We start from the raw sequence: 24,809 nt of genomic DNA on the forward strand, positions 1-24,809 counted from the left end.
GTGCCATCCTAAGTGGCAATTATAGCCGATGATACCAGTTTAAATCAACTCTCACTGAATAGACAAGTAGCTTAAAAAAGATTACAGCAAGAAAATCATAAACTGAAGAGAATATTGTACAAATCATGCATGCACAAAAGAGCAACAAGCACATAGCAGAACTGGTCTCACCAGCTCCTCAAACAAACTCTTCATTAGTTTTACTACAAGGTAAAAAACAATGACGCTCTAAGTCAGATCCGATCAGAACTTAGCAAAACAAAAACAAAAACAAAAAACCAAAATGATCAGAAAGACTACTTAAAATAGGTATTTATATCCACTCTGAAACTTCCCTTAAGCTAATGTTGCTTTTAACACTAATGGGAGAAGAAAACACATTTTGAAAGAAACTTCAGTAGACTGAAGAAAACAGTTTGAAAACAGATGCTTAGAAGTATTTCCAACTTTATGTGATTTTTATTCCTGAAAAAAATCATGCATGTCTCCTGCAAAGCTCTTTGTATCTCTACAGTTTAAAAACTTTAGAAACTAAAATCTTCTAATCTGTTTTAAAATCCTTCAAATAAAGTTTCAGCGACCTTTGAACTTGTGTGTTAATATTAATGTGCCTCACCTTCTGATTTAACAGGGAAGATGAAAATCCACTTGCTTGATTTCAACAAAAACTCTTTGTTATTGGAAGGTGTGACTGCAAGTTAAGCAGGTTTTTAATACCAATCAACGATGTGCTTCTTCCATTCAGATTTACACATCTTTGTAAAGTAACTGTTTTAGTTTTGACGGACAATAAAGTCAAGTATTTTAAAACAAAACCAAGGTTTTGAATGATAAAAAGAAATTTTCAATAATGAACTATATATATTAATATTTTAGGTGAGAGTGAAAAAGGTTTTTGTATTGTTAATAAATAAAACAAAAATTACTTTAAATATGTCGTCTTAGTCCATCCTTTTCTAATTTCTACTTAATGTTTTATAGTGTATGATTCTTAATTTACAAATTAACAAATATATTGATAGCGCATGCTTATTTTTTTAAACTGCTTTAATCATTAAAATGATTGAAGATCACTAGTGTTAAGAGTTTCTGTAAGAGATGCCACTATGGGGTTCAAGGGTTCTGGAAGAGGGATTTGCTCTATTTGGAAAGCATGAGAGAGCTGAATCAATTGTTCAATGATCTGGTCATGTTGTGGTGCCATTTATAGCTACATATAGATTCCTAATTCGTAATTCACTCCACGCAGGACAATGAACCAACTGATGATGGCCAATGATAATAATTTACTAATATTTGTCATTTCAGCTCTCAAGCAAGGTTCACACTCCACCAAGCAAATGGACCATTGATCAAACATTGGTTTGTTCAGGTGACAACTATATTATAGGGTCTGTTTATCTCACTGGCACTTAGGAAATTCAGTCCCTAAATGGATCCAGATGATCTAGCTGTCTCTCTCTCTCTCTCTCTTTCTTGTGTGTGTGTGTGTGTGTGTGTGTGTGTGTGTGTGTGTATGTCTTGGGAGATATACCAGGGAAGCCAAGAAGCAAAGATAGCAGAAAAAAATAAGAGTATGAAAGAATAAGTCCAGTGCCAATACTTTGTCTCTGTATGTGTGTGTGGCAGGGCTCCTTTCTCATTCCCATTCAATGCTGGTTCCTCCTTTCTGGATAGTGTTTCCCACTATTTTCTTAAATGATACATTCGGTGGCACTGAAAGCCATACTCTCCTGCATGTGCATGTCACACTGGGGGCTTAATCAATGTTAAAAATGGTCATGAGTTGCCTCACATTGTTTCAATGTGTAGTCTCAGGCTGACAGAGAAAAGTCATCTCTCTAATCCAGGCCCTTTTCCACGAGGGTTAGCATTAGTCATTCACAAGGCAGCGGCAATGAGTCATAAATCACTTTATTTCCTCTGTTTCACAGTTTCGTCTTGGTTCTTCTCTTAGCCCTCTGGTTGCTAGGACTGATGACTTACTTTGGAACTTTTGTATCATCCTTCTTGGAGATCATTGCTTTATAAATGACAATATCTCATCAAAATGATCTTGTGTCCTTTAGCTTTCAAACAGAATTGTATCCCATTGCAAAGAATTGTTTAGGGAGATTCTAGGTCATTTTTATTATGAGTTTCATAAAAGTAAGGTAATGCAAAGGGAGATTTTAAAGTCAGCTTCTAGAAAATAAATACTTCGATTTACAGCTAATTTACAATTGTTTCCAAAATGCTTCTTTCTCTCCCACTATTCCTACCACAGAAGCCCACCAAAATAACTTTGTTGTGCTTTAATTTTAAAGCTGTAAAGATGGTGTTAGAGTTGCACACGAACACCAGAGAAACATCAGATTAAAATCACCTAACATGTTAGAAGCAAAATTAAAGTAGGAATAAGCCAAATGAGTTGTTACATTAGAAGTAACTGTTTTGCCAAATAAATAGCTCATTAAAATGCCACAGAGTCAACATTAAGAGGCTAGGGCAATATCAAAAAGGTTAAATTGCTGGGCTGCTAACCAATAAATATATGTAAACACACTTCACTATAAATAGGCAATTCCTCGGCAGTCCTCCTTCTTCCCCTACCCCTTAAATAAAATCTGTAAACCTGTTAATAGTCTGTCCTGTTCTGTGCATAATACAATAAAGCAGAGAAACAGATGGTGCTAAACAGTGGCTCAACCTAATAGTAATAATAATCATCATCATAATAACAATAATAACAATAGCTAACTTGTCAAGAGCACTGATTAAATGCTAGGAATCATGCTAAGAACTCTACTTCCTTTATCTTATATAGACCAAGGAGCAAGTTAGGCAACTTTAGCAGTGAATGCAGCTGGTCAGTGGTGTACTGGACATTGCATCCAGGCTTTCTGACTCCAGAATCCACATGTTTAATTAGTATGCCATTTTATCCCATCCACATTTATTTCCTGATGAATTAATACTGAATGAGTGACATTTACCTGCCTTCAATAATTTCCTTCCTACAAGTGCTTGGCACTCATCAATGCTTATAACTTTTCCCTCTTGTCTTGCTCCTGTTTCATAATTACCTACTTTCTAAATCTACTTTTTTACTGCTGTCCACATGGTCAATGTCTGTTTCACCGGAGCTCTCAGGCCAGAGCCTTGTGCATGGCAGGAACTGAATTACAGGTGTGTTGAGTGACTCAGTGAATACTTAGTTGTTTCTCAGCAAAGCCATCTCAATCATATGTCAAAAGAAACCCTTTGTTTTGACTGCTCTGCTTTTTAAATTCCAGTTCACCTTCCTGATATACTTCCCACTTATGAAAACAATTGAAACCCTCTATTGTAAAAATCAGTTCTTGCATCTAGCACTTTATACACACACACACACACACACACACACTTTATATTTTGCACAAGTCGTGCCGGCAGTTTGCAGTGGGTATTGAAGTCACTGCTGGCTTCTTGCTCAGCAGCGCTCTAGGCTGACTCTCTAAAGTTCTCTCGTCCTTCCCTGGGAGGGAGGCACCCCTATGGCCAGATGCTTTTCCAATTTTTCTTCAGTTTATGAAAACTCAATTTATACCAATGATCTAACTCCATGAATATATAATACCCACTGAGTACCAGGCATTCAGGAAACTATCAGAAACTGTCAGAATTCCTTGCAGTTTTGAGTGAGTGACTGACTGAGCAGCCCTAGGTATTTCTGAGACTCGGTATGAAAAGAAATATCCATGGATTTATGTCACCTTGTGGAGCTCCTAGTGATTAGCTCTTGGGCATTGTTTAAAAACTCTTTCAGGATAAGTGATGTTTGTAAATTGATTTGTGCAAACACATATATATAATTTATTACCTTGTCATTTGCATGATGAGTGAGTTTGTTTTCTTCTGCTGAATACTCTTCATTTCCTGAGAACCCTGAAGAACAGTATTGTTCAGATGGGAAGACAAAACCAGCAGAGGGACTGTTGATGCATTGCTAATGCTCTTCTAGGACCCTCTGTTCCAAGCTACTATTTGAAAATATTCAACACATGAGAGAATCTCAGAACTTTAGTTTCTTATTATTATTTGTTCCCCTGTGGGCACTTTCATGTATATGTATATGGATGAATGTGTGTGAGATTAAAATTATTGTTAGGAATAGTCTCTGCATGTATCACCATACTTTTCTACACAAGTGGTAGCATATTGTAATCATGCCTCTGAACCTTGCCTTTTGCATTTAACAAAGTATCTTAGAAGTGATTTCATCCTCCTATACCACAGTGGACATTTAATGGTTGTCTACCCAGTGTCTATTCTCTCCTCCTTTCCCAAAGTACTCAGGTTTTCACTTACTTATCTGTGCTCTCCTACAAAGCTTCTGGGAAGCATGCCACCAAAACTAATCAGTATTTTCCATTCTCATGGCATATGATTTAAGCCCGAATAATCAAGATGAACTTCAGGACTCTTGCTTGGAATTTTGGAGCAGAATAGGAATGGAATGGAGCAAGAAACCCTAATTACGGTTGATAAGTCTCCCACTACCATGAGAGAACTAGGCTTGGGATGAAGCTATCATCTTTGACAGCAAGGCAGAGAGATGAGAAGAAACCGAGTCCTTGAGGATTTCCCATTTATGCGACCCAATAAATCTCCTTTATTATTTAAATCAGTTTGCAGTGGATTTTCTGTTACTTGGAAAATAAAGACTCTTAACTGATTTCAGGTACATATAAATCTACCTCATTCTTTTTTTAAAGATTTACTTATTTATTTGAGAGAGAGTGAACAGGGTGGGGGAGAAGGGGCAGAGGGAGAGAGAGAATCTCAAGCGGACTCTTGGCTGAGCACAGAGCCCAATGTGGTGCTCGATCTCACAGCCCTGAGATCATAACCTGAGCCAAAATCAAGAGCCAGACGCTTAACTGACTGAGCCATCCAGGCACCCCCAAATCTACCTCATTCTTTTTGATGGTGTTAGGATGAACACATCACAATATACATTCAGGTTATTCCACTTTGCTTGTACTAACCATACCATAACAGGTAACCTTACATGTCTCTTCACACAAGTCTGTCAGGAGGATAAATTGTTGGAAGTCAAGCTGGAGATCTTGGGATATGCGTATAGTTAATTTGATAGACTATATTTGTAAATACACAGAACTAGTGAAGAATTTGCCTTTAGGGCATGAAATATAGTGAATGGGTATTCTCTGTATATCATTAAATTACTTTTTTAAAAAAAGATTTTATTTATTTATTTGAAAGAGAGAGAGAGATAATGAGAGAGAGCATGAGCTGGGGTGAGGGGCAGAGGGAGAGGGAGAAGCAGGCTCCCACTGAGCAGGGAGCCCGAAAACAACTCTGGGATCATGACCTGAGCTGAAGGCAGACGCTTAACTGACTGAGCTACCCAGGCGCCCCTAAACGACTTTTAAAAACCATGCGGGATACTACATTTCTCAGAAAAGGAAAAAACAATTGCACTTAGAAGCATTAAACTGTGTATCCTTAAAGGCACCTTCAAAATAGTTTGTTCCAGTGCTCCATTTTACAAATGAGGACACTGAGCTCCTGGGAAGTTCAGGGATTTGTTCACACGGCAGTTCAGAGCAGAGAAGAAATGAGAATCCAGCTTTCCAGACTTCTCATTGGTGTTCTTCCATAAAGAGACTGGAAGCAGATTCCCTCAGGAGATGATAGTAATTGTTCCTATAGGTAGAGGTGAGGCTTCTAAGCAGAAGCTTACCATCATTTGCACCCAAGCCGAGCTGCAACTGCCCTTTGTTACACAATGAATCAAGCATATGAATCAATCCTAAAACACTGAATTCTTGCCATGCTCCCTGCAGGGAGGGGGCTAGTTCTATTTTAGGAGTAGGGAACTGAGGAATTGAGACTAGTGCCCTACCAGATAGTGCGAGCAGGCCCCCAGCCTGCCGAGCAGCAAGCTGGATTTGCATCTGACATTTTCCAAGGGTCTCTTACTGAGAAGAGATGTGCAAAAGAATGCTGGGTTTTGTGATGCAAATGCAGAGAGAGGGGCCCCGGCCCACCCCTTCTTTTGATTGCACTGAAAGTCAGAGGGCTCCTCCGGTGTGTTCTCGGCAAAGGTCTTCCCAGACTGCTCTGCTCCAGGAAAAAAACAATTACAAGAATCAAACAGTCAAGCGGCTATACAAGGACTCAGAAAAATTAAAATACAGAAACTCATGCCTGGGAGATAGAGGGTTTTTCGAGTTTACTTTACTTAAACAAAAGGTCATAGGTGTGTTTATTTATTGAACACTTTAGAAAAATCTCTTAATATTTCATCTTAAATGTCTGCAGCTCAATTTTTCCTCCCTCCAATGACTAATACTAGGTCCTTGGTGTTGCTCCCACCCCACAAATTTCTTTAATTGTGGAAATTCACTTGTTTCTTTTTTTGCCCCCAGAGAAAATAGGATTTTTAAAACCAAAAAAGTATCCTTTAGTGCAACACCTTTATTTTACAAATGAGAAAAGGGACTCCAGTGATTTCATGGAGATCTAGCAAGTCTATGCACAGCTAGGCTTCCGGGCTCCGTGCCCCATAATATCTCCAGATATTGAATCATAGAATTAGTCTTCTTTATTTAAAAAATTATGTTTCTGAGAGAATAAAAGCGTCTAAACAAATTTACAAAGTCATTTTTCTAAAACATAAAAAACCCATTAACTCTGCTTAAGAGAATCTTTATTTTTAGAGGTTCATGTAGAAGCTTATAAGGTATGACATTTCATGATTATAGTCTATTTTGAAATAGTTGAAGAAAAAAATGAAGCAAAATGCAAAATGTAAACAATCATTAAATCTAAGTGATGGGAAAAGAGTGGTCCTTGTACCATTTTCTCTACTTTTTTTTTTTTTTTAAACCATTAGAAGACTTTTTATAAAAAGGGAGGAAGAATCATACTAACACATTAAGCATGTCTGGAATTCACAAGTTCCATTTTTCTGAAGTAATACATGCTCACTGAAGAGAATCTAGAAAGTATTGGCCCACAAAAGAAAAACAAAGTAACTAGAACTTGCTCACAGCCCCTCAGAGAAAACTAATATCAACATTTTGGGGTAGTATCTTTCTAGTCAGTGTTCTTTTTTAAAAATATTTTATTTATTTATTTGAGAGAGACAGAGATAGTGAGAGAGAGCATGAGTGGGAAGGAGAGGGAGAAGCAGACGCCCCACTGAGCAGGATGCTGGGATCGGGACCTGAGCCGAAGGCAGATGCTTAACTGACTGAGCCACCCAGATGCCCCATCTAGTCAGTGTTCTATGTATAAAATCACAAACATTTATCTGAAAATGTGGATCATACTTTAGAGTCCATTTCATAATCATATTTTTAAATTAACATATAGTAAATAATTCTCTCATTATTGAATTATTTTCTGTACCTTTTCAGAGATGTATATTGATTTGTTATTATTTATTTTACCAATCTCTTCTGTTAGGCCATTGTGAGATTTCCCCCAATATGTAAGTAACGATTAATAGCGAATCTTTGATGAGTACTCTTGGGAGTCCAGGCTGCACACATGCATGATTATTTCCTGAGAAGCATTACAGGGCCTTTTTTCTGTGCCAGGCACTGTAGTCAATAAGGGCTTTTCATGCATAATCTTGTTTAATCTCCTAACTGATGAGGTGTTCATTTTTATCACTCTCATTTTATAGATAACAATTTTAGGCTGCAAGGTAAGTACATAGACTTAAACTTGTGTCTAGTAGTCCCCCAAACTCATGTTCTGAGACACCAAGCTCCATTGCTTATGTGTTCTGGACGTGGAATTGCTATGAACCTTTCCAAGATTGTGTATATGAGTCATCATCTTGTCTTCCAGAAAGCTGTAGCACTTATCTTGTCACATTACTGATTAAAAAAAAAAGATGCCAGATTGATTTAATTTTGAATTCTTACAGTTTATAAAACAGTTGACTTTTTTTTCCTTTTGAAAACAAGACTTTTCCTTGGATAAAGAAAGTCTTCATTTTACTGTTGAAAGTAAGACCATTGTTACAGCATTCTCCTCTTCACTTCTGTTTCCCCCTTTACTTCTCTTGGATTTTAAAAACCAACTAAATGATGTTCATTGGCCCAAATGTATGTGTAGCTGGCCTGGTATCTCACCAATGTCTGATAATTCTGTTGCAATAGGATCGTGCTAGTGACTGCTCTTGGCAGATCGAAACCTGTGTTTTTCTCCTTTTCCTGGGCCCACAGCTACATTTTCTAGGCTTCCTTGCAGTTTGGTGTGTGGTCATTTGATTGAATTACAGCCAGTGGAATGCAAGTTGATGTGGCCAGTGGAAACCTCCTCTACATACTCCTCCATCTCTTCCTCCCTTCCAAATCATGGCATAGGGACAAGCTCAGGGAGACCACAGAAACCGTGTCTTGAGGATGGCACGTGTTTCAGCTGAGGTCTCCGAACAAAATCACAGCACAGGGCATTGGACTGTTACATGAGCAAAGAATAAAATCATGCTGTGTTGAGCCATTGAAATTCTGAGGTTTGTTACAGCAGTTAACATTATCTTGACCAATACAAGGATTTTTGCTTTACATATTTTGAAGACCATTGATACTTCTGTTGCACTCTTTCCAATTTTTCAAGGAAATCTGATGCGCTTACAGTGATGCTCACTTGAATCACTGTTGTATAAGTCTAATATTTGCTCTGAGGAGTGCTATGTTCTTGGGGAGGAATAAAATAACAGTCTATTTTTATCTTTCCTTAAAAAAATTATTCCTTTTTTTTTTTGCACTTCAGGGGCAGAAAGGTAAGTTAGTCATTCTCATCAGTTCCTTGCACATGACCATCATCTGTCTCTGGAAGAGCCCTCATTTGTTATAACTATTTTTTCTTCATTCTTGATACTCCTATTTTTTTCTTCCATACATATACATTCTAAGGTGTTTGATATATTCACTTGGATTTGTATGTATTTCTATAGAATTGGTTTGTTCTGTTTAAATAGTGCTATAGATCGCATTTCGTTTCTTACTATTTTCACTCAACAAACTTTTCATAACCCAGCTATATTACGTATTTATCTCTAATTCTACCTGTTGCGTAAAATGCCACTCACTCCTCTTCTCCTAGACTGCCTTCAACTCACCACCGCCACACATAATACAGTGGTGAATGGTATGTGCCCTGTGACAGCTCTGTGAGAATTTCTCTAGGAGATCCCTGGGATCGCTGCACTATGGGACGTGAGTGCTTCCAGGCTGCTTTACAGAACGGCTCTCCCATTTACATTCTCGGTGCATAAAGCCTCTCATGGCTGTACATCATGCTAACCAATTGGCATTATCCTCCCTTCCAATTTTTTTCCATTTCTGATAAGTGCAGAATAAAATTTCATCTGTTTTAGTGAATATATCTCTGATTAATAACAAGTGTGGGTAACCCTTAAGTAATGCCTTAGGCATTCAACTTCCTCTTCTGTGAACTGCCTGTGTTTCAAAGCAAAACAGTAGAGCATTCTATTTCCTCATAATCCATATGGGAAAACCTGTAGGAAGTGTGAAAACAATATATTCTGGCTCTTCCTGGTGTCCAACAAAATTCTCTTTAGATAATGTCACAGGTTATCCACAACCTGATAGACTCATTCATCATTTATTCATTCCAGAAAAATGTGTCAGGCACTTGATCATATGTTAGGGATACAGAGGAGAATATAAGTTACATGGCACCTGGCCTCTCGGTACCCAGGAAATGGTAGAAGAGAGAGATCCATGTTTTGTTGTTTTACTTTCTGGAGAAGCAAACATCAAGAGGTGAGCTACTTATATCTTGATATATGATAAGATTCCTCTTCCATCTTTCCTTTTCTCAATTGAATTAGAAGTGTCCCTAGTAAATATGAACTCTGGATTCCTGGTACAGGTCAATGGATGCTGCTCACAACTAACAAAAGAAAAAACATACTGCTTCCATGCTTATTAACTCAAAAGCTCAATGAGGCATCCTTTCTTAAAAAGAGAATCTTAAGTACCAAAATGTTTTACCCTCCCTAGAAAAAAGGAGCTGTAATCTAATCCACTACCACTCCTCCCCCCCACCCACCCAAATTTGTAGCTGAAGGAATGAAGTTCAGAGGGATGTAAAAAAATCCTCAGTGTAGAGCCTTCTGGAGCTCTTCCCAATACACCACCCTGGTTCTATTTTTTTAAACGTTGTTTTCATTTAAAACTAGATTCATGCAGCTTGCTCATGCAGAATGAGAATGAAAAAAAAAAAGTTAGAGTCTGGAAAGGAAGAGAAAGATTAAATTAAGAGTTCTGCTAGGATGTAGCCATCATGATCTAATGCACCCCGGGCAGCCCAGCTTCAGGGAATACCAACCTTCAAGGGCTGGAGCTCCCGAAGACAGCCAGCACTCAGCTGGTCGTGTTGCTAGCCTCATGTTGCCTCAGTGTCTCCCATAAACTCAGCTGATGCTATTTAGGCTTTTCTTTTTTTTTTTTTAAACATGCGGCACAGGAAATTTTTCCTCAATGCACGTAAGAGCTGTTTGATTCCCCAAAGAAAAAGATCTGGCAAGTCAGTTAAGAGGAAAGTAGAAGCACCGAACACATGAGCACATTTTAACAATGTCCAAGTGTAACTTTTATTGCCAACAGTAGACTTGCACTGGAACTTGAAACGCAGCCCAAATGCTAAAAGCAGTTGTTTTTATCTGTGAGGAGAATGTTGTGGTTTCATTCTAAGATGAGTCACTTTGTTCTGATTTATCCAGTTAGTAAATGTAGGTGATTTGTTTTCATTAGGGAGTTGAAAGTTTGTTTTTGTTTGTTTTGTTTTTATTTTTGTAACAGTAAAGAAAACTATTAGGTCTGGTAAGAAAATGAGGAAACAAAATTTTATTGAAATGCTCAATGAAGATAAAGCCAAGATGTCACCTGCCATGTACAATGAAGAGGGCTTGGAGTCTTGGCATTAAGAGGGAAACTTGGGAATTCAGAAGCCTAGTACTCTGCTGTCAGTATCTGACAGCATCTTTACAAGGCTATCTTGGGTTGCCAAATCAGAAAACTAAGCCTTTTGTGCGGTGTGATCTTCATTTTGTCCAATCTATTAAATGATTTCATGATCGGATATAAGTGACATTTATACATTTGCTAAAAAACTTCAAGTTTTTCTAGGCCTACTCTGCAGAACTAATTAAACCAAAGGATCAGTTAACTCATCAGTCTGATGAGAAATATTTACTGAGTGCTTACTACCTGTAGGCATTTTAGGGGTCAGCTGATGCTATGACTTTGCTGGCAGGCAGACACTGTGACCAAAGAATTCAGCCACATTTATATTAAAGCTGTCAAATGTTTCCTATGCCTTTCATACCGAACAAATTACAGCCATTACAATGGCATTTTCCCCCCATTAACTTATTTTTCTTCTTATTCTTTAACCTAAAGAAATAGTGCATGATATAGAATTTTAAATGTATATATTTGCAAGACCAAAACCATCTACTTGAACCATTTTTTCTAACAGACAATTTCATCATATATAGATGATCTTCTATTGATATATAATATACAGGTTTTATCAGGTAATAAATATTCACTGAAGTAGAAACAGTGCTGAGCCATTCATGAACTGGGTCAACATATTTGAAGACATAAAGTGATCAGGTCCCATTCAGAATTTTCATTTAAATCTGCTGTGTTGGAGGGACAGTAGATCTAAGCTAATTTCGAGACCGTAAACAATTTACTCAGATAGAAAAAAAAAAAAAGGGCAAACAAAACTGCTCGAACCATTGTTGCCCATGGTTGTTTTTCAAGCCCCCCGGGATTGCCCATGCAAGGTGAATGGTATTTTGTTTTAAACTTAGTGGAGTGGATTGTCATTGTAGTGGCTTTTTGTCCATGAAGAATTTATCAGGCTCGCTCTCTGGCTTCCATCCCTTGGCAGGACAGAAAAGCCTGTTTCAATATCTCTGGGCATACCTAATATTTAGAAAGGTAAGGCTGTGTAGCAAACGTGAAAGAGCTCCTCTCTCTATACCCTGATGGCTTTACTCAACCATGTTTCCTCTTTCATCATTTGTTGGAAAAAACCCTTTACTATCTCTTCTTAGTTCCTTGTCCTTTGTTAGCTACAAAGAGCAGATTTTCTTTTGTAAATCCTTAGTAATTAAATGAGCACTTCAGTGGCTGTAGCCTTCAATGGCTTGTTTCCTAGGTTTTTGCCTTTGACAGTCATATTTTGCAAAGGCCCCTGAGATGACTCGGCATCTTCCCCTACTTAACACTAAACCAATTGAAGCCCGTGCTCACTGCACGAAGGAGGAAAAGATTCATTAAGGGCACTTCATTAAGGAGCTGAAATGGGACGCTCTAAATGCGCCTGAACCAACTGCAGTCCAGAGGAGCTGTCTATTAGGAGAGCCACAAAGACAGTTTCGGAAACTGAACTCCAGCTCCAGTGCATCGGATTAGGGAGAGTGATGGGATTAGTGTTTAATGACTTGGGGCAGGAGACAAAGGGAATTTCGACAAAGAGGCTTAGATATGGAAGAATTAACACTCTCTATTCCAACCAGGCCTCTGATGACTTCCAGCATTCTTTTCAGACTCAAAAGCCAAGGGAAGAAGGGGAAAAAAAAAAAAAAAAAAAAGATGAGCAAAGCTTTAATACTTTCCTAACTTTTTTTTTTATTACAACAACAATGCAGAGGAAATAAAAGAGCCCTCTTCAGTCCCTCGCACTTGAAACCTCTTTTAAAAATAAGCATCCACAATTGTATGATTAGCGGCAAGGTGAGCTTGCCCAGGGCTTCTAGCGTGTGCCAGAATGTCTCTCCGCTTCCCAACGCTAGAGCAAGTCCCAAACCAATGCAGACACGGAAGCAAAACCCATGGTAGCAGAGGCCCAGCTAAGTGGCTTTAAAAGTGCTTCCCTCTCCGTGGCTGTTTATGTTACAGGTGCAAGCAAAGGGCCAGAGAGAAACTGCTTCATTGTACAACCTCCTCCCAGCCCCATCTGGCTCAGACTCAAATGATTCCAGTGTCTATGGCCTGAGAAGTGCTTCATGAAACGAGGTGATTATGCTGCCTACGTGAGGGGATAACTTTGGGAACGTGCTTGAAGGTTGAAAGTGCTCTTGAAAAACAATCAAGTCAACTTGGAGCAGGGCAGGCGATGTTGGAGCTTATCTATAGCATTTCCCCTTGCTTGGACAAGAACACAGTATCATTATCTAAACACGAAGCTAAATTTAAGTGGCTGACCCTGGAGTGGAGTATTATTCCTCGGGCTGTTAAGTAAATAGACTCAGAGCACCAAATGCCTTGGAGCAGTAAGTGTGTGATTATGCCCCATTGCTGCAAATGGCAAAATGCAGGTGCACATGTTACTGTAGGCAAAAGTACAATCCAAATAGTGCCGTAAATGAGCTCGCACTGTAAACCAATTCAACATGTCCTTATTTTTAACCGAGCTAAATCACTTGCAGAAAAGCTGGGTATTCATTTCACGTATTAGCCTTTATGAAATGGTCCTGCAGCAGTTCTAGACACCAAGGTATTATTTAACCCGTGCGGTTTAGTGGGACAATGGCGGCCCCCTGCCGTAATCCATTCAGGGCCGATACCGGGAGTCAGTGTGAAATTAAATACATTACAGGGAAGGAGCTTAATACGTTTTATAGGCAGTTGTTCATCCACATCAAACTTTAGTTTTTAAAATCCGAACATTTGATCCCACGACAGGAACCGTGCTTCGAGTCAGAGGTTGCCACGCTGCGCTGCTGGAAGGTGGAAAAGAGGCATAGGCCAGACTTCAGTAAAGGTACGAGTGGCTGAAAGGAACCATTTCCAATCATCTTGGCTTTACTGGGCCACTCGGATGCCCAAGGCCTAGGTAGCATTTGATCAAGTCACTACAGGGCTCAGACCTGCATTTATTGCCCTTACTTCTCTGCTAACATTTTTGCTTGAAGGGTGGATGTTTTTCCAGCATAGCGGAACTCCCTTTTCTCATAGCTAAATTGAAGCAGGGTATACTGGGCTTCCCTCACCTCACTCCCAGTCCCTCTTGACCCCAACATGGTCTAGAAGTCTGTTCTTTGTTAAACTGAAAATGTGTAGAAATTTTTATAGAGATCTTCAGCTATATAAATAGCTTTGAAAATTGTTGTAACTTTAAAAACAGGTCAAAAAGGAAATTGAACAGCTAGTGAGTTTCATACCATCCAGTCAGCTTTTTGAAGGTCCGCATTGGCCTTCCTGGTAAACGGCTGCTTTTATTGTACCATTTTCTTGACGCAGCTTTTAATAGAAAAGGGGCTTTGGTGGAATTTTCTGATAGAATGTCAAATATATCACTACTGGCTCCTGCCACCACATTCAGACGTCAAGAGCGGTTACTGTCCTGGGAGTGTGACCTGCATGCCATTGCACTGCTTGTTGAGCATCTGATTCTCCACGAATATTGATGGCTTCCTCAGATGAGTGGTGACGCCCATGTGGTTCCCAGGCAAGTTCCTGAACTCTCTTGGCTCACAGGTGGATCCTGTGTCCTCATAGATGGTGGCTTTGTGTGTTTGGAGCCTTCAGACTAAACTCTGCTTCTTTGGGTACAAAAGTTTATCAAAAAGCTCTCTGCTGTATCTTTTTTATGAAGGAGGACAAGGGTTTGTTTATGGCTCTTTAACATATGGTGAAACTTAGAAGTGATTTTTCCTTAGTATTGTATTGGAAGTCTAAGAACTTAAAAGCAGTGATTCTTAACCTTGGGTGGGGGGGCAGGAGGAACAATAAAATTATTGCTAGGGGTCCAGTAATCCACTTGTGTAAGCATTTTCTAGAACCTGGATAAATAATGTTGTCACACATAGACTATTATTTTTATGATAACGTCTGTAGATGCTATTATGGTTAACACATTCAAAGTTATTTGAAAAGGTTTACTGAGATTACAGTCATTTTTATCATACGTTTTCTCAAGCCACACCAAGAGTTCAACTCCTATCACATAGGTGTCTGAAACTTTTTTGTGGAGGTTGGACGGTTTGATAGAGAATTCTATCAATGCCAGTAATAAAAACCCAACTCAAAGTAGCCAAAGCCCAAAGAAAAAGTACTGGCTGAGGTAGCTCAGAGACATGTGGAGCTCTGTTTGCCTTTGCTTGGCTTCATTCTCGGGCAGGACTGTCCATGGGGTAATGCGAGGGTCATGGTCCTTGCTACATGATGACACAGTCCTAAACTATTGTGAACTCAAGACAGACTTTATGCCAGCTTCCATATCAAGCTCCAAAACAGAATTCAGATTGCCCAGCCCTACTTCATGGGTCTATCTCTGGACTAAACCACAGGGGTTAAGGTGACGAAGGCAATATGATTGGTCAGCCTGAGTCACACGCTCAGTTCTGCAAGAGGAGGAGACGTGGAGTCCCTTGATTTATAGCCCTAGCACAGTCCCATAGAGAGAAGGAGGGGCCAATTTCCAAACAAAAAAGGAGGTGATGAACAGACAAGGAATGCTGACTGACTGCAAGAGGGTTTCTCATATTTATACTTATATTAACAAGGCTTGGGAATCGCTATTCTAGAATTATTATTTTTGACATTTTAACTAGGATCTTCCAACAAGAATTAGAAGTCAGCTAAGCACAAATGAGACCATTGGGAATACCCTGGGAGGCACTGTTTTTTGCAGCCAGTCCCAATGGTGGTTTGTGTACCTGCATGTGCTTCAGAGGGAGAAGAAGAACCACGTGTTGGAAGGGCAGCTGCCAAAAGAAAAAGATCAAAATTTCCTTAAAATTCAAATCTCAATTCTTTCCTGTAAGTTTCAGGCAAAACAAAATAAACTCTCTCTCTGTCTCTGTCTCTCTCTCTCACACACACACACACACATCACCACCACCACCACCACCATCACTGCCACCAAATTGATACAAGCTATAAGGGTTAATTCCAAAAAGACAGAAAGTATTTATTTCTAAGTCTCTCCACTTATCTTTAATTATTGTGTACTTTTGGCGTGAGTGCTTTGGATAGGGAAGGTCATCCCTAAGATCCAGAACTCTGAATAATATGAGAATCCTTATTGCTAGGTCTCCAGGTCATGTCTTGCCTCTGCTTTTCTTCCTGGATAACCCATTCCTTTCCAGGAATCAATAATTTTGTAATTAGTGCTCATTTCTATTCCTTATGCCCTTCTCCATCAGTCTCTCCACCTTTATTTATCCCTTCTGGCATTACTCCTCATTTCCTTAAATTTCCCTGTTTTTTCCCATTCTTTGAAATAAAATCATCTTAAGTCCTTCACCTTTTTCAGCTACAGGCTTGACCAACAGTGCTTTAATGTAAAGAGTAGATTACTTTGACTTACAATAATAATGATGATGATGATGATAATGATGATGACGACGAAAATGAACATTAATTAAGCTTATTATTTCTTAAGCACTCTCTCAATATTATCTCATTTAACCCTTACACTGACCCTGTTAAAGTAGAATAATAGTTCCACGTTAATTTTGCAAGGGTTGTTCAGTCTTTGAATCCATTTATGGTGTTTGAGAAATTCCTTATGATATGAATTTTGATGGAATTTCCCAGTATAGAAGCCAGAAAAAGGTCAGATCCTTGTTGCCATAGACTCACTTGCACCTAGGGTATGGACACGTGACCTACACTTAGCCAAACACAGAGGTACCTGTTCAGACTTTAAGATAGCTAGAGACACAAAAAGGAGGCAAGCAGATAATTAATTTCTCGCGTCATGGTGGCAGAGGTGGCTTCAGCATTCCATTTCCAGGGTCTGCAGGGGCTGTGTAGTCGGCCGTGGCATCCAGTGTCCAAGGCTAGTAGGAGCGGTTGATAAACCCTATTACTCAGTGTCAGCAACTCCACTGAGAAAGTCCCTATCCAGCTAACTTTGTGGCATCCTTTTGGCTATGCTTCAGAGCTACTGCCTAGACCCCTTTCTGCTGCTATTTCGGAGACTGGTTCTCCAGTGTCCTGATGTGTTCAGAAACCTAAAATATAATCTAGGTGCTGTTCCTGGAGTTGAGCAACACAGAAGCCTTGTCCTTGAGCTCCCTCAGATCTTTGCAATAAATTCCCTCTTACCTAAATCAGCAGCCACAGTTAGTTTGTATTACTTGAAACAAAGAACCCTGATGGATGCCAGGATGTTATTTTAAATTTCATTTTATAGATTTGGAAGCCCAGGTTTAGAGAAACAAATGCATTGTGCAAGGTCAAGCAAATACTATCAAAACCAGGCTGACTTGAGAGTCCATATTCATCTACCACCCTTCATACAAGGCAGGGAAAAAAGACTGTACCAGTAAATGAGATTTGTCTGAATATAACTTAGAAAGAGGTAGGTGTCCTTGATTGAAGTCTCAATTCTGGCAAAATCTTTCCCAAAGTCACAGTTTATTTGGATAACCTTCTTTTATCTAGAAAATGAAAAGTTTGGTCTACATCAGTGGCTTCTAATTATTGGTGATGGGGTCATAGAACCATGAAAAAAAACCCACCATGAAAGCTATGGATTTCCTTCTTAGCAAAATGCATATACAAATGTGTTACACCCAATTTCACACCAAGCCCATCCTTTGATCTCAGTGAATCCTAGGCTGAGAACCCAGAACTAGATGACCTCTCAGTTTGGTCCTTCCAAGTAAAATACTATATGATTCCACTGTCTGCATGAATTTGTTATAACGAGTGAGCTCAATTTCTCTTTCTCTCACTCTCTCTCTTTCTCTCTCTCTCTCTCTCTCTCACACACACACACCACACAATCTCAGGACAGGGGTTTGAGTTAATCACACTCCTTAGTTTTTCATGCAGTATCATCATTAAGACAAGATATTTGAGAGGACTGGAGGTCACACAGTATCATGTGACAACTGCCTAAAGGATCTAGGGCTGTTTGGCCTTGAGAAAAGAACACTCAGACATGATGATTTGTATCAGTTACTACAAGTAACTGATATTTGCTGCAAATAACTGAAAATCCAACCAAAAGTGGCTTAAGCAATATGACATTTACAATCTCATGTAACAGGAGTTGGGAGATGAGAGATACAGAGTTGGTAAATCCACCTAAAGACATGGGTTCCTTCCCTCTCTCTGTTCTGCCATCTCACAGGATGTGGCTTGTCCCTAGCTCCTCAACATAGGGTGGCACTTCAGCAATTTTTAGGAAAGCATGTTGACTTCTGCTTTTAATACTGAGTAACTAACATCAAACTTGCCCTCTCACTGAAAACTATAAAACTTGACAAGTAAATAAGGCAATTACATTCAGGTATTAGATGACAGGCATGGAACTGTGATCCTTGAGAGAAGGGAAATATACAAGATGAGCCACATTTTCTGCCTGGGAGCACTTTCTTGTTGCAGGACAAGGAAGTAGAATCAAATAGAACAATGGTCTTGCTGAGCTGAGTAACAAAGATCAGAGTTCCAGGCTCCTGAAGTAGCTGGAGTTTCCTGGGTAGGGTACTGGAGAAGAAGAGAGCTGTGCTCAAGAGCATGTAAATTTATGAAAATTCCTTGACTGAAGGCTACGCTATGTAGATAAAGGTTGAAATTCCATGAGACATGACAGAGATAAACTGCTGTGGGGATAAAAACTGAGTAGTAATGGGCGCCTGGGTGGCTCAGTCGTTAAGCGTCTGCCTTCAGCTCAGGTCATGATCCCAGGGTCCTGGGATCGAGTCCCACATCGGGCTCCCTGCTCGGCAGGAAGCCTGCTTCTCGCTCTCCCACTCCCCCTGCTTGTGTTCCTGCTCTCGCTATCTCTCTCTCTGTCAAATAAATAAATAAAAAATCTTAAAAAAAAAAAAAACTGAGTAGTAATAACAGAGGCTCAGCAGTATAGGAAGATGTTGGAGTTCTGCCCTAGAAATAAGCAAACAAAAACCAACAACAAAAAAAATCCTCTGTTAATGGATAAAACGAAACGTAAGAGTGTCAATAAACTGTACCAATAATTTGTCTGATAAGACAAACTCAATATGCTTAAAAAGAAGATGATATAATTCAAATATCCTATCACATATCTTCCAAATCATCTGGTATATAATTAAAGATGCTTAAACATGTAAAGAAAAAAAATACGACCCACAATCAAGTGGGAAAAGAGCCACAGAAAGAGACCATGAGAGAATTCATATGTTGGTAGTATCAGGCAAGGATTTTAAAGAAGCTATTATGAATATATTCAAGGACTTAAAGGGAGAGATGGTCATAATGAGTAAACTGATGAGAGAACTTCCACAGAGTTCACCTGAGTTTAAACCATCCTTTTAAAACATTGATTTCAATAAAAAATGGTTTGGTGAGACTTTGGATAATGCTGAGATCTTCCTTCCTGAAAGTGTTCACATAAATATTCCCAGGTGGGGATAATGTAAAGTAGCATCCAAGCCATAGGTAGGATAACATAAAGGGCAGGAGAGGAGAAGATGGAGTAGGTAATCAATAATCACTTCCAACTATCAGAGTCTGTTTCTCTTATAATCACCACTGGGAAAGGGAAATCATTAGACACGCGGGATGAACTGGGCTCTCTGGTCATGCTGTGTCTCCTTCCTGTTGAGTCCCTACTGTGACAATACTGGAAGAGCAGGAACTGCAAGGTGAGATGAATTAGGTTGTCACGGGAGCAATGCAGAGTCAGATTTACCTCTAACCACATTGTTAGATGTTACACTTACAAACACCTGGAGTTTACCTTCTCCTGTACTCCTAGATTAGTCCAGCCATGTTCCTAGAAAGTCAATGAAACTTGTGTGACCAGACTCAAGTATAGCCATAGAGCTTCAAGCTCTGTGTACCAGTATGATGAGTGATTCATAGAGGGTGCCTGGTAAATAGTTGTTAAATGAATGAATGCATTCTAGCCACCTACTGTATTTAACATGACTTGAACTTGCAATAAAGCAAACTACATATCCCAGCAGTCTCCAAAATTCACTAACTCTCTCTTGCCCAATCTCCCCAAACAATAGGACACTTCCTGCAAAACCTCCCTCAGAATCTCAGTGCTGATTTTGAGATCCTTTTCAAAAGGTCATGAAGAGATACATTAATGTAGAGCAAACCAAGGATGAATCATTTTAATACAAGAAAAGTGATTATTTTTGCCCTGTGATTTTTTTCTTCCTATCTCAAGGGCATGGAGAATGATGACCCAAGTGATAAAGAAGACTCCCCCTGCTTCCTCAAACTACTTCTGCTCAAAATATTATCAAGAGGGCCTAGCACTTCCTCTCCATTCTCTGACTGCCAATGATGCTAAAAGGTTAAGACCAGAAAATATTCTCCTTCTATGTTCAGTGCAGAGAAAGCAATCCAGGGACTGCTGCAGGAGGGAGATAGATACCCCTCCCTGCTCCCATCTCTCCTCTGTCTTGTCCCTCTTCACTCCCTCTCACAGTTTTCCCCCCTTCTCTTTTTGCTTCCCCTGCTCCCCTCCACCCCAACCTTACCCAGGGTTTACAATAGTTTTCAGAACTGCGCATGCCCATTAGCTGCAGGCAAATCTTGTCTGCAAGCAGGAAACTGTAGGAATTCTCCCCTAGTGGTGTTTTCACTCTTTGTGTGAGCTTAATCCAGGGGATTAACAAATGGATCAGCTGGAGACCTCCTTTTACCAAGACAGAATGGGCAAGTTCAAGCAGGAATAGTCCCTGAAATGTCTGGTTCTGCGGGAGCTAAGAATACAACACCGACTAGGCACTGGACAGGGTGTGTCCCTAGAGGAGGCCCAGGTCACAGAGAAAATAGCTTTGCTGTCACGGTACCTCTGTTGCTGCTGACTTCACATGTCCCCTCCTTCTCCATGCACTGCTGCCACTGTCTTGCAGCCCTCATGCCAGCCTGACCACCCCTATCTGGCCCCTGAGTGTCCCTTATCTCCTGCCACCTCTAAACTTCCTGGTTCCTCCTACTTCTCCCCTGTCCACGATGGACCTGCCCAGAATCCATTTTCTTCCTGCTGTGTCCTGTGTTCCACGGTGTCTTAAGGTGGGCTCCTTAGAAGCAGTACATGAGACAGGGATACTTGGATAAGTGATTTTAGTGGGAAAGTGCTCTTACAAGAAGGGATGAAAGAGAAATAGGAGAGACCAGAGGAAGGGAGCAAAGCAAGGATAGGGTCTCAGCTAGACACTAGCTTCAGTCTGCAGGCAATCCTGGAGGAGAAACTGCCCCCACATAATAGGTTCTCTCTTGAGGCAAAGGGACTGATATTTTGCACTTTGTGTTAGTCATGCATTGGTTGCTGCATCGGGGAAAGATGACCTTCCAGGTGAGATAGCTCCCATTCATCCACAGTTCTCCACAGAAGAGGGCAACTGTGGGATGGACACAGCTCCTCGTGAAAGAGATCTATGGGGATACCGCAGCATCCAGTGCATATGGCTTTGGATCAGCCTCAGCTCATATAAGAGCATAAAACGATCAGAACATAGGGTGATAAGGAACAAAGAAAAGGACTGGCAGCCCTGCCCAAGGGGTGATGCCAAATTGGTCATCCATTTCTAGGAAGTGTATATAGTTTTTTTCCCACCATGTTTGTGTCATAGGACCTCCTCCCAATTCCATCTTCTGTTACTCCGTACACAAATAACAAAATCCCAGTTCTCCTTCCTGTATAACTTGGAAAAAGTTCTCTCCCAAATATTTCTTGGCTTTTCCAAAGAGTGCTACATTCTCCTAGCCATTGCATACCATCCCTCCATCAGAGTCACTGCTCTAAGCTTATTCCCCAGGCATATCTCCTCCACTAACAGTTATTTTTCCTTGTTGCTTCAAAAACATAACCTTCTCTCATTCTTCATTCCTCAAGTACAGAGGACAGCAAGTTGAAGATGACTCAAATGAATTACAAAACAAGAAAGGAAAACCCAACTTGGATATCAGACCCCTAATTCCATCAGCCATGCCCCTCACAGAAAGGCATGTTAGTTACTGTTCTCTCTGCCATCAGTTGCATGCCCCAGAAAACAACCTTCTCTTCCAAGCCTCACTTTCCTGGGACTCCCTGAATGCCAGTCTCAGGTTTACTCCAGAGGAAAGAGCATGCTTTGGAATTCTTTTAGGTAATCATATTTTGAAGTTCTATTTTACTTCTGACTCATTTATTGTCTTTTGGTCTTAATTTATTTTATCTTGTGAAAATGTATGTATATTTGTAATCCACCTTAAACAGAGAAGTGTAGGACTAGATAATTAGGCAATTAATCTCTCCACATTTTCTACGAAAGTTATTTCCCTGATCATCTACTTCCATGATGGTAAGATTTAGGGAAAATGTGGCCACCCAGCTAAACTCCATATTTCCTAGCCTCCCTTGCAGTGAAGTGTGACATTCTGGCTAATTACATATTCACAGAAGTGATGCATATCATTTCTTAATCAAGTTAGATTCTACGGAATGGGCACAGATTCTCTTCTCTCCATACAAAATCTCCTACCAGCTGTAAGCCAGAGCTTGTGTAGACAAATTAAACTGTCATAAGGTTTATGCTTACAAATGGTACTTAAATATGCACTATCTCACCAGCTGTCCCACCCCATCATAGGAGTCCAGTCTAGAGCTCTACTTCTTCTGCGAGCACTTAGAGCTAATGATCGTAGTCACTCCACATCCTTATGAAAGACAGAATGATGGCATTACTGTCTGCATAAACAAAACTGACACCTGGGGATGGCAGAGCCCCATGAAAGAGTTTTCAACACTGTGATAATGACAAATCAACCATGAAAATGGGACAAACTTCTCTCTTGTCTAAGCCACTAGGTCTAGTTCAGCACTCAAACATACATCCTAACTAATTCAGCCCAGGTGGATTGGACTTTGTTCAGAGACTGAATCAACTGAATGCAAGCCATCATGGCTGAGACAAAGAGGGAGTGGCTGGGGAAAATATGAAGCATTCCAAAATAACAAATGGAGGGACTGGAAGAGTAATTTTTTTTTTTAAGATTTTATTTATTTGCCAGGGAGAGAGAGAGAGAGAGAGAGAGAGAGAGAGTACAAGCAGGGGGAGTGGCAGGTAGAGGAAGAAGCAGGCTCCCTGCTGAGCAAGGAGCCCAATGAAGGACTCGATCCCAGGAGCCTGGGATCATGACCTGAGCCGAAAGCAGAGCTTAACCAACTGAGCAACCTGGGTGTCCTAAAGAGTAATTGTTTTTAATGTCAAAGTTGTCCCCCAATCAAATGTGGCATGGAAAAATACATACAAGGGAAAGACACAATTGAACCAATAATATCATAAGCCCTTTTCATGAAACCATCTAAGTTATATCCCATTTTTTATACTTCCAAGAGAAAACAAACCCCTGTTACAAGTTTATTAACAGCAACAACATTATTTATTTATTTATTTATTTTTTAATATTTATTTGTCAGAGAGAGCACAAGCAGGGGGAGTGGCAGGCAGAGGGAGAAGCGGACTCCCCACCGAGCAGGGAGCCCGATGCGGGACTCGATCCCAGGACCCTGGGATCATGACCTGAGCCGAAGGCAGATGCTTAACCGACTGAGCCACCCAGGCGTCCCAACAGTACAACATTATTAACAGCAGTTTGATTGATTTGATTTGATTTGATGTTGGGGCAACGAAACAATATATGCACTTTTGCAAATAATTTTAAATCAATTTCTTGAAAAAAATCACTCCTTGTTGGCTCTTTAATATTCAGGTCACTATAATGTCACTTGACATGCTGTGGCAATATTTTCAGGCTAACCCGAGACATGATGCATAACCCCAAATGCTTTAAATGCCTGGTATTAACTGAGGGAACCAAAATGTCTATAGTCTATGTTTTCTCTTTACGGAAGGATTTTACAGAGTTTTATATAAAGAGGGAATATGATCAGGGTTCAGTCCAAGGATGCTGATCGTATACGACTAGCAACAGGATGACTTAGCTGAGATGGACTTGTTTAGCTGGTTTCTTCAGTCCTGGAAACCTCTCCCCATTTGCCACCCCCACGCCCATGCCTGTGTCTGCATTTTGAGCCCTGCTTTTCTCCCTAGTTCCTCTTTCGGGAGTCTTCTTACTCCCCTCTTCTAGTCTTAATCTAATCTAAGATTAGATTCTCACACCATCTATGAAGGCTTCTTCTCCTGTTAATTAAAGCTTTCTGTTCCTGACTGGGGTTTCTGAAGCCCATAACTTCTCTGTGCTTAAAGTCGGTACCACAAGATTTAGTCCTCAGGCACATCATGGCTTGTATTGACCAAGGGTGTTTCAAGTGTATAGTTTTCTCTCCCCACCTAGATTCTTAAAGGCAGCAGAGATCACACTTCACCCAGCGCCTCTATTTCCTATAGATCTGGATGCATAGGAGATGCTCAATAGAGAGTAGTAGGTATTCAGTTAAATTGATGGATTGGTTATTAAAATTTCCCAGTAAGTATCCTCAATTCCTCCCTCTATAGTGTCTTTAAAATTTTTCTCATCTTTTTTGGAGTGTGTGTGTACATTTAAATGTGTGCATTAGTTCACTTAAAAATATTTACTGAGTACTTACTATGTGCCAGGCACAATGTTGACTGCTGGTGAGAAAAAAATTAGCTGTGACCAGACCCTGGTTTTCTTTGCCCTGCATAGCTAAGGAATGATTATTTAGAGAAAGAACAACTTGGGCAGGAGCTGACTTCAGCAGAAGAGCCAGGATGGAGATGTGCTGTGCTCAAGTTAGGAAGGAGGCAGCCAGGTGGTGACTGGAAAGGCAATTCTAGGAGGACAGTGGGGGATTTGGGCTGGATGTGGATCTCTGGGAGACATTCGTCT

This window comes from Mirounga leonina, unplaced genomic scaffold, assembly GCF_011800145.1.
Source record: "Mirounga leonina isolate KUSES-001 unplaced genomic scaffold, KU_Mleo_1.0 Mir_125, whole genome shotgun sequence".
Classification (NCBI taxonomy): domain Eukaryota; kingdom Metazoa; phylum Chordata; class Mammalia; order Carnivora; family Phocidae; genus Mirounga; species Mirounga leonina.